Source organism: Enhydra lutris, unplaced genomic scaffold, assembly GCF_002288905.1.
Source record: "Enhydra lutris kenyoni isolate GAN:26980312 unplaced genomic scaffold, ASM228890v2 scaffoldscaffold65, whole genome shotgun sequence".
Taxonomy (NCBI): Eukaryota; Metazoa; Chordata; class Mammalia; order Carnivora; family Mustelidae; genus Enhydra; species Enhydra lutris.
In genome coordinates, this window is record NW_019154149.1 from 2,117,149 (window position 1) to 2,128,998 (window position 11,850).

The window sequence follows — 11,850 nt, forward strand, 5'->3', positions numbered from 1 at the left end:
GATGTAACTCTTCTCTTCTGACTTTATACCATTGGGGGGGGGGATTTATAATGTGTCTTTTGTCAGCCTTAAATTAATCCAGGCTCCGGTCGTCATTCCCATCTTTGCTCCATAGCTTTTGGTGAAATCTTATAAAAATGTCAAGGTAATTACTTTCAGAACTGTTCCCTAAGCCTGTTGATTTCACAACATCCATTCTGAAATCATGATTCATGATGTACTGAGAAGACCTTACAGGTAACCTTTTCTCTGATGATTTCCCATCATCTCCTGAGCAGACATGTCTGTCATTTTATCACAATTTCTCCCTGTAGTCATTTTTAGACAAGTTAACTTTTGGCAGCTGATAAAATGTTGTATGTGATTTTAAATTTTTCACAAGTGGCACTGCATCTAATGGTGAGAGATCTCCCTTTAATAGTTTGATAGTTTATGTACTTGTTAAACCAGTAGGTTAGCAATATGTTTTCCCTAAATCTGGTCATAGAAAATTTACCCCAGTGTGTGTGTGTGTGTGTGTGTGTGTGTGTGTGGTGCACTCATGAGCATGTTCATGTGTGGAAAATTAAATCAGAACCTCTCTTCTCTAGTCTTCTCTATTCTTCTTCTCTCTTTCTCTCATCTTTCATCTCTTTCTCTCTTCTCTGTTTGTCTACCAGTCATTCTCATTCTGGCTAAGGATTTATCAATTTTATTGGTCTTCTTGAAGAATGGGCTTTGGTTTCATTGATTGTCTCTGCTGCTTTTCTTATATTTTATTGATTTTAGTTTTGTTCATTACCATTTCCTTTCATCTGCTTACTTTGTATTCCATTTGCTCTTATTCTTTTAGTTTGTTTCTTGAAGTTGCAGTCTTGGTCCTTGAGGCTTTACTTCTTTTCTAATACCAGAATTTATTGCTATAAATTCTCCCTGACTACTGCTTTAGAGACATCCCCGCATTCAAATAAGTTGTGTTTTATTTTTTCTTCATTTCTAAATACATTCTAATTTTAGTTTTGATTTCCTCATTGACTTGTGTTTTTTTTTTAGAAGTGCTTTCTTTATTTTTCAGTATTTGATGATTTTTCCAGACATCTTTTCTTTTATGATTTCTAATTTAATTCCATTTTGAAGATACAAAAAAAGAGTGTATGTTCTATCTATGGATTTTTAGGCTGTTTCCAGGTCCTGGCTATTGTGAATAATGCTGCATTGAACATGGGAGTTGCAGATATCTCTTCAACATAGTGATTTTAGCACATATCACCCAAGAATAAGGATATTCTCCAAAATGACCATAATATCATTATCATACACAAGGCACTTAATGTTGGCGTAATTATATCATACAATTGACTATATATTAGGAAGCCTAGATGAAGGATATGCAGGTATTGATTATAACTTTTTAATTGCTTCTTAGATTTAAAATGTTTTAAAAGTAAATGTTAAGATTACTTAAAACATTTCAAATTATGTATAAGCTTATTAAAAAAAAAGTCCCCCTGTCATACCACCTCTCCTATCCTCCAGTCCTCCCAACTTACTTCTTGGAAGTGACCATAGTTAATAGTATAGAATGGACCTTTTAGGGGCACCAGGATGGCTCAGTTGGCTAAGTGTCTGACTCTTGATTTCATATCAGGTCATGATCTCAGGGTCATGAGGTTGGGCTCCACTCTAGGAATAGAGTTTTCTTACTAGTCTTTCTCTCCTTCTCCCCCTACCCCTCCCAACCTGCTGTCTCTCTGTCTCTCTTTCAAAAAAAAAAAAAAAAGAATGGACCTCTTAGACATTCAAACACACTCAGAAATGTAATGATTTTAGCTTATTGTAAAAGTATCATTGTTTTGTATTGTTTTGTCTCTTGAACTTTTTACTTAATATATCATGTAATATCTCCAGGTTTATAAATATGAATATATCTCACTATTTTCCCACCTTCATAGTAGTGCATTGTATAGTTGTACCATCATTGATACATTCAGTACTCTATTGATGGATATTTAGAAACCTCTCATTGTCCAAATGAGAGGATACTACCACTACTACTACTACTACTACTACTAGCAGATATACAAGCTTTTGTTATGGAAATCATGGTACCATAAATATCCTGACAAATACATCTTTAGTTATTTTTGAGTATTTACTTTGTATAAATCCTCTGTGTATGAATTGATGAATCAAAGGATATGAGTATTCTTCATTTTAATAGTGCCAAATTTCCCTATATGTTTCTTCAGTTTATACCATATCAAGAGTAAATGTGATTGCCTATATTCTTTCATTATTTTTCATTACTACTAACTTGTAAGGTGAAAATGATCACTCATTATTATTTTAATTTGCTCCTGAATTTGTGCAGTGTGATTGCTCTAAAAGGAGTCATGGTCATTTGCTTATTGTTTTGCTGAAATTCTGATATAGTCTTAATCTCAATGCAATGTTATTTAGCTACATTGTAAATTTCTTCTTCCAGCGTATAGTTTATTAAGTCAGTTTTGGATATTTTTTTGTGGAATAGGAGTGTTCTTTTTATTAAGTGAAATCAATTGTACCCATTGTTATGTTCATAATTTTACTTCTTTTTAAGATATGTGTTTGAATTTTTAATTTTAATTTCAGTATTGTTCACATACAGCATTATATTAGTTTCAGGTGTTCAATATAAGTGATTCAACAATTCCAAACATTACCTAGTGTTCATCATGAGAAGTACACTCCTTAATCTCCATCATCTGTTTCACCCATCACTCCACCCACCTCCCCTCTGATAACCATCAGTTTGTTCTCTATAGTTTCTTTGGTTTGTCTCTCTCTTTTTCCCTTTGATCATTTGTTTCTTAAATTCCACATATGAGTGAAATCATATATTTGTTTTTCTTGGACTTATTTCGCTTAGCATTACACTCTCTAGCTCCATCTATGTCATTGCAAATGGTATGACTTCATTCTTTTTTATGGCTGAATAATATTCCATTGTACATAAACCACATCTTCTTTATCCATTCATCTACTGTTGGACACTTAGGTTGCTTCTATAATGTAGCTATTGTAAATAATGCTGCTATAAACATAAAGCAGCATGTATCCCTTTGAATTAGTGTTTTCATATTCTTTGGGTAAATACCCAGTAGTGTGATTCCTGCATCATAGAGTAATTCTATTTTTAACTTTTTGAGGAACCTCCACACTGCTTTCTACAGTGTTTATACTAGTTTGCATTTTCATCAACAGTGCAAGAGTGTTCATTTTTCTCCACATCCTCACCAACAGTCATTATTTCTTATGTTGTTGATTTTAGCCATTCTGATAGCTGTGAAGTGATATCTCATTATAGTTTTGATTTTCATTTCCCTGATGATGAGTGATGTTGAGCATCTTTTCATGTGTCTGTTGTGCATCTGGATGTCTTTAGAGGAATGTCTGTTAATGTCTACCACCCATTTTTTAATTGGATTATTTGTTTTTGGGTGTTGAGTTTTATGACTTCCTTATATATTTTGGATACTAACCCTGTATCAACTATGTCATTTTCAAATATCTTCTCCCATTCTGAAGGTTGCCTTTTAGCTTATTGATTGTTTCCTTCACTGTGTAGCCTTTCATTTTGATGTAATCCAAGTAACTTATTTTTCCTTTTGTTTCCCTTGCCTCAGAAGACATATCTAGGAAAATGTTGCTACAGCTTATGTCAGAAATATTACTGCCTGTGCTCTCTTCTAAGATTTTTATGGTCAAATGATTTGTACTTTTTAAATTTCTGTTTAACAAATGCTTCCATATTTTCAGTAGAATTTATTTTCTGTATTTTTTTTCTAGTTTTTGAATTTTGCTTTTCATCTTTATATATTGGAACTGACTGTGATGTATTTTTCTATATGGTGCTATGTAGACATTAATTTATTTTTCCATCTGGATAACTAATTGCACAGCACTGATTTGCAATGGCAACTTTTTTATTTATCAAATGTTTATATATACATCAATCTTTTTCAGGTCTCTCCATTCCATTTTGTTGATCTTTTGTCTGTGACCTAATATCACATTGACTTACAAAGTATGGTTCTCGAAAAACCTGAATAATTCGTTGGGGAATTTTGCCTGCCATCATTTAAAAAAATATTTTATTTAAATTCAATTTAATTCACATATACTATATTATTAGTTTCACAGGTAGGATTTAGTGATTCATCACTTGCATACAATACCCAGTGCTCATTACTTCAATTGCCTTCTTTAATACCCATCACCCAATTACCCCATCCCCCCACCCATCTCCCCTCCACCAACCCTCAGTTTGTTTCCTAGAGTTAAGAGTCTCTTATGATTTATCTCCCTCTCTGTTTTTGTATTTTATTTTTCCTCCCATTCTCCCATGTCATCTGTTTTGTTTCTTAAGTTCCACATATGAGTGAAATCATATGGCATTTGTCTTTCTCTGACTGACTTATTTCACTAGCATAATACCCTCTAGTTCCATCCATATCCTTGCAAATGGCAAGGTTTCAATTTTTGATGGCTGCATAATATTCCATTGTATACATGTGCCACATTGTCTTTATCTATTCATCTGTTGTTGAACATCTGGTCTCTTTCCATAGTTTGGCTATTGTGGATATTGCTGCTATAAACACTGGGGTGCATGTGCCCCTTCAGGATCACTATGATTGTATTCTTTGGATAAATACCTAGTAGTGAAATTGCTGGGTCATAGGGTAGATCTATTTTTAACTTTTTAGGACAATCCATACTGTTTTCCAGAGTGACTGCACCAGTTTCCATTCCCACCAACAGTGTAAGAGCATTCCCCTTTCTCCACATCCTTGCCAACATCTGTTACTTCTTAAGTTATTAATTTTAGCCATTCTGACCAGTGTGAAGTGGTATCTCATTGTGGTTTTGATTTGGATTTCCTTGATGCCAAGTGATGTTGAGCATTTTTTACATGTCTGTTGTCCATTTGTATGTCTTCTTTGGAGAAATGTCTGTTCATGTGTTCTGCCCATTTCTTGATTAGATTTTTTGGAGGGGGGGTGTTGAGGTTGAGTTTGATAAGTTCTTTATAGATTTTGAATGCTAGCCTCTTATCTGATAGAACACTTGCAAATATCTTCTCCCATTCTGTCAGTTGTCTTTTGGTTTTGCTGATTATTTCCTTCGCTGTGCAAAAGCTTTTTATCTTGATGAAGTCTCAACAGTTCGTTTTTGCTTTTATTTCTCTTGCCTTTGGAGACATGTCTAGAAAGAAGTTTCTGTGCCTAAGTCAAAGAAGTTGCTGCCTGTGTTCTCTTCGAAGATTTTGATGGATTCCTGTCTCACATTTAGGTCTTTCATCTATTTTTTAATTTATTTTTGTGTATGGTGTAAGAAAATGGTCCAGTTTCATTCTTCCATAAGTGGCTGTCCAACTTTCCCAATACCATTTGTTGAAGAGACTGTCTTTTTTCTGTTGGATATTCTTTCCTGCTTTGTTGAAGATTAGTTGACCAAAGAGTTGAGGGTTGCCATCTTATTTTTTTAAAGAAGTGCATTGACTATCGTTGGCTCATAAATCTTTTAATATTAGTTTGACAAGTTCCACAAATATACCTATTTGAGAATTTTGATTGGAATTTCATTAAATATATGCATATATACATACGCACTAATAAGGTGAAGAATTAGATTTTTATGATGATGCTAAGTTTTTCTCTTGATCTACTCAGATCTTCCTTCATGTTTTGTAATAGTATTTTGTAATATTCTCCACACAAGACTCTTGATAATTGTATGTTATTTATAAATAGATACCTTATAGTTTTTTATGCCTATTGGAAATGTAATTATTCTTTATTATGTTAGTCACCATACAGTACATTAGTTTTTGATGCAGTGTTCCATGATTCATTGTTTGCATATAACACCCAGTGTTCCATGCAATCCGTGCCCTCCTTAATACCCCTTATTGGCCTCACCCTTCCCCTTACCCCCCTCCCTTCTAAATCCCTCAGTTTGTTTCCTGGAGTCCATAGTCCCTCATGGTTCATCTTCCACTCTGATTCCCCCCTTCATTTTTTACTTACTTCTCCTAATGTCATCCATGCTAAATGTAATTATTCTATTATACTTTCTAATAGTTTTCACTTTTTTCATAGAAAAATAATGATTTTTCTCTTTTTTGTATCTAACAACTTTGCTAAATTACATTTTTAGTGTTAATAGTTATATTTTTATAGATTTGCTATGTAAATAATCATAACTTCTACAACTAAAGGTTGTATTGTTTATTTTTTCTTATTCACGCATTTTATTTTATTTTATTGGCTTCATACATAATCTAGGACCTCCATTTCATTATAAAACAAGAGAATAAATAACGAGCTGCTTTAACTTTTGTCATACTTTAATTGAATTGCTTCTAAAGTCTTCCCCAGCATCTCCTTTACTGATTGGGTGATAGTAATACATTTCATCCACTCCATGTTCTTTTCTTATAATACAAAATACAATTGTTTGGCTGCTAAACTACCAAAATAAAGAAAACCCTTATTATTTAATGAGGCAGCAGATATTTTAAAGAACCTGTCTTTAAAATGACTGAAATTGTCAGTTTGCCCAAAAAGCCCCTATGCACTCCCCTTAAAAATTTGTATATATTGCCTCATGATCCTCTTAATTTAACCTGATTTTATTTCTACATCAAGCTAAATGTATTTCTGGTTTATTATTCATTTTGTAATTTGTGTTAAAATTATCAGAATTGCAAATGTTTCTTTTTAAATTTTATTTAAGATAAATACATTATTTTTCAGTGAACATATCGTTTAAATACATTTTCAAGGGTAATTGTCTAACATACTTATCATTTAGAAAATTATTTCTATTGGAAAATATCCCAATCCTCCAAACAACTAATATAAAATTAAATATTTAGAACTCAACCACTTTCTAAGTGGGAGAAAGGGTATTGTCAGTAGTAGAGATATCTGATGTCTAAGTAAGAGGGATTGACCAAATCACCTATCAAGGTACAGTTGCCATCAACTGCTATCTACCCAAATTATAGACAAAACTTCAAAATGACCAGGTTTTGAAGGATATGGGCCACAGAAGCATCCAACTATTTATATAATTTTTAAAAGGAAGAATAGGCACAATTAAAAAAAATGACCAGTGCTTTCCAACCACTTTGCAATGCCTCATACACTTACTTATATAAGAGGAATCAGAAGGGTGCTGTGGGGTGGAGTTTATTGCTCTCTGGTCTGTAGTAAAAAAACAAAAAACAAAAAACACAACTACAGTACTTTTTGAAAGCTAAACTATAGATTCAATTTTAACCCTTGGTTGACGTTTTCCCAGTCTTAGTTTTCTAAAAGCTACATTTACAATATTTTTAGAAAGGTTATTTTTAAACAGATTCTCATAAAGCTTTTCAACAGTTCCCCTTTTCAAAGTAGAAAAATGCATTCCCTCCTCTGTGCTTCCATAACATCATGTTGATGTCTGATTAGAATAGGATCTGAATCCAGAATTCAGTAATGTGATTTTTAAGGAATAAAAATTAAGTTGCATTTTTGACTTTTAAATTATAGGCAATCTTAAGATTTCCTTAGTCACAATATTTAATTGGGTTTTATACTAATCATTGGCCCAAGAGCAGAATGTATTTGGATGATATAAGCATTAAGAATGATGATTTTATTTACTTCTTTATCTACATGGGATGTTTGTGGTTTATTCTGGTCATCAAACTATCATTTAGAACATTGTTATTCTTACAACATACAAGTATACATTGTTGATTTTGACCTTATCCATAAGCATAAATCTTTCCTTCTCCCATATATCAAACTTGGATATCCCATCTTCAGCTCAAAAAGTATTATCAATTAGAAGTGGGTTGGGGGAAATTGGAGAGGGAGACAAACCATAACAGACTGTGGACTCTGAGAAACAAACTGAGGGTTTTGGAGGGGAGGGGGATGGGGGTTTGGGTGAGCCTAGTGGTGGGTATTATGGAGGGTACATATTGCATGGAGCACTGGGTGTGGTGCATAAACAATGAATTCTGAACACTGAAAAGAAATTTTTAAAAAAAGCTTCTGCACAGCAAAGGGATCAATCAAAAGAACTTCTGATTGGGAGAAGGTATTTGCAAATGTTATATCCAATAAGGAATTAATATCCATAATATAGAAAGAAATTATGCATGAGAGACATGATATTCAAAAATTCTGAGTAAATGTACTTGTTTACCCTCTGAATAAACTTTATTTCAACTGTTAAAACAGCTACACAAAAAAATTGTAAAACTCTTTTATTATTACTTCTTAATTAACCTTTCTTTCCAATTCCAGTTTTTAGAGAATGTTTTCAAAAATGCAATCCCTTCAGCCTACAGAATGAGAAACAAAGCTCAAAATTAATGTGACATTTTAGGTTTACATATCTGGCCAGTGAGGGTTCTGGATAGAAGCCACCTGGTGTTTTTCACAATCTACCATTCTTATGTCTAAGGCATCTCTATTCATCCTTGACTTCAACCCTCCATTTATCCCCATGGATGGAAACTATTATAAAATTGTATTATTTATTAGTGGAATAATTTTTGAATCATAATTTTTCCCAATTACTACAACCATCACCTAACCTAGGTCCCTCACTCCTTGTATCTGAAGAAATACAATAATTCCTTACCTGATTACTTTGCCAACATTTTATTTATCGTCTCATACCCAAAATACAGAGATTTAAAGATTGTTTCTATGGACTATCACTCATTATACTTCAGCTCTACTTTTAGAAATCTATAATAGCTGCAAATAAAATTAAACTTCCTCATTTTAGTATGTAAGATAGATTATATTTTGCTAAGCTTGTTTTTCCTACTCCACTCAATCTTAGCTTCTGCTACTTCCAAACCTATACCCCTTAACCTTGGAAACACCATCTGCTAATTCTCTGATACCTGTCACATTTGCTCTTGTTTTTGTCTCTTGGCACCTGCTATCTCCTTAATTGGAAATACTCTTTCCATCTTTGCAAAGATTATCATCTCAGGTTCCACACATTTACATGAAGTATTTGTCTCCTTTCTAATCAACCCATAAATTTTCTCTGAAATATTTTTGATTTATGACTATATCCAACTTAATAGTTATTTAAATACTATCCAGTATTGATCATTTTTCAGTTAGCCTATTTCAGTCTTATCTATACTAAGTATATGAGATCAAATCTTTTACCTTATGTCTTTTTTATCTGCCTGAGCACTACTATGGCATTAAATAATAGTAAATATTCAAGAAACACTGACTTCCTCAACCATTATTTGTGTCTTTTTTTATGTGTCTCTTTAAAAATTTAATTTGTATATTTCTTCACTAGCAAATATCAATTTATATTTATCCATATATGGTAATAACTACAGTATTTAGTTTTTAAAACTTTCACCTAACTGTGCTGCATTAGAGTACTATTTTAAGTCATATGCAAGGGCTCCTGGGTGGCTCAGTAGGTCGGGTGACTGACTCTTTGTTTCAGCTCATATCATGATCTCATGGGTCAGGAGATTGAGCCCCACGTTGGCTCCATGCTCAGCAGGGAGTCTGCTTGAGAGTCTCTCCTTCTGTCCTTCCCCTGACTTGCACTCTCTTTCTCTATCTAAAATAAATATTTTTTAAAAGTCCTATGCATAAAAAGTGTTTCTAAGACCCATAGAATTTGTTCTATCAGATAGTAATTCAGTGAAATAATGTACTTGCTATGCTGTGCTTATTTTACATACTCTGTAGTGACACATTTAAAAAATCATTTTTTAAGTTTTAAATTCCTGTTAGCTAATGTACAGTATAATATTAGTTTCAGATGTAAAGTTTAGTGATTCATCACTTACAACAACCCTTAGTGCTCATGACAACAAATGCGTCCTTTGGGGTGCCTGGGTGGCTCAGGTCATGATCCTGGGATCGAGCCCTGTGACAGGCTTCCCACTGAGCAGAGAGTCTGGTTGTCCCTCTGTGCCTCCCCCTGCTCATGTGTTCTCTCTCTCTCTCTCAAATAAATAAATAATCTTTAAACACAAAAACAAAACAACAACAAAAAAACAAGTGTACTCCCTAATACCCATCATCTATTTAACCCACTTCCCCCCAACTCCCCTCCAGTAACCCTAAGTTTGTTCTCTATGGTTAAGAGTCTGTTTTATGGTTTGCCTGTCTTTTTTCCCCCATGTTCATCTGTTTTGTTTCTTAAATTCCACATATGTGTGAAATCATATAGTATTTCTTTCTCTGACTGACCTATTTCACTTAGTGTAATACTCCTTAGTTCCCTTGTCATTGTAATGACAAGATTTTATTCTTTTTTATGGCTAAGAAATATTCCAGTATCTACCTCTATATCTATCATCTATCAATCTATCCAATATATATCACCTCTTCTTCATCCATTCATTAGTCCATGGACACTTGGGCTTTTCCATAACTTGGCTATTATAGATAAAGTTGCTATAAACATCAGGGTGCATGTATCCCTTTGAATCAGTATTTTTCTATCCTTTGGTAAATACCCAATAGTGTAATTTTGACTAGTGTGAGATGATATTTCATTGTAGTTTTAATTTGTATTTACCTGCTGATGAATGATATTGAGCATATTTTTATGTGTCTGCTGCCCAACTGTATGTCTTTGGAAAAATGTTTATTCATGACTTCTGCCCATTTTTTAAAAAGATTTTATTTATTTGACAGAGAGAAATCACAAGTAGGCAGAGAGGCAGGCAGAGAGAGAGGAGGAAGCAGGCTCCCCGCGGAGCAGAGAGCCCGATGCGGGGCTCGATCCCAGGACCCTGAGATCATGACCCGAGCCGAAGGCAGAGGCTTTAACCCACTGAGCCACCCAGGTGCCCCGACTTCTGCCCATTTTTAAACTAGATTATTTATTTTTGAGTGTTGAGTTTTATATGTTCCTTATATATTTAGGATACTAACCCTTTATCAGATATGTTATTTGCAAATATCTTCTCCCATTCAGCTGGTTGCCTTTTAGTTTTTTTTTTTTTTTGCTTGTTTCCTTCACTGTGCAAAAGCTTTTTATTTTGTTGAAGTCCCAATAGTTTATTTTTGCTTTTATTTCTCTTATCTCAGGAGATATATCAGTAAGAAGTTGGTATGGCTGATATCAAAGAAGATACTGCCTTTGTTCTCCTCTAGGATTTTGATGGTTTCCTGTTTCACATTTAGCTCTTCCATCCATTTTGGGTTTATTTTTATGTATGGTATAAGAAAGTAGTCCAGTTTCTCTCTTTGGCATATTGTGGACCAGTTTTCCTAAAACCATTTGTTGGAAAGACCTTTTTTTTTCCTGTTAGCTATTCTTTCCTTCTCTGTTGATTAGTTGACCATGTAGTTGTGGGTTCATTTCTGGGTTTTCTATTTTGTTCTATTGATCTATGTGTCTGTTTCTGTGCCACTACCATACTGTCTTGATCACTACAGCTTTGTAATATAACTTAAAGTCTGGAATTGTGATACATCCTGCTTTGTCTTTATTTTTCAAGAATGCTCTGGCTATTTGGGGTTTTTTTTGTGGTTCAATACACATTTTAGGATTGTTTGTCCTAGCTCTGTGAAAAATGTGTAGATTTCCTTGGTTAGAACAGACATTTTAATAATATTTGTTCTTCTAATCTATGAGCATGGAATGTTTTCAATTTCTTTTTGTCATCTTCAATTTCTCTCATCATTGTTTTACATCAAAACTCTTTGGTTAGGTTTATTCCTACATATACACTTCCAGTACTATGTTAAATAAAAGGGGTGAGAGTGTACTTCCCTGTCTCATTCCTGACTATAGAGGAAAAGCTCTCAGTTTTTACCC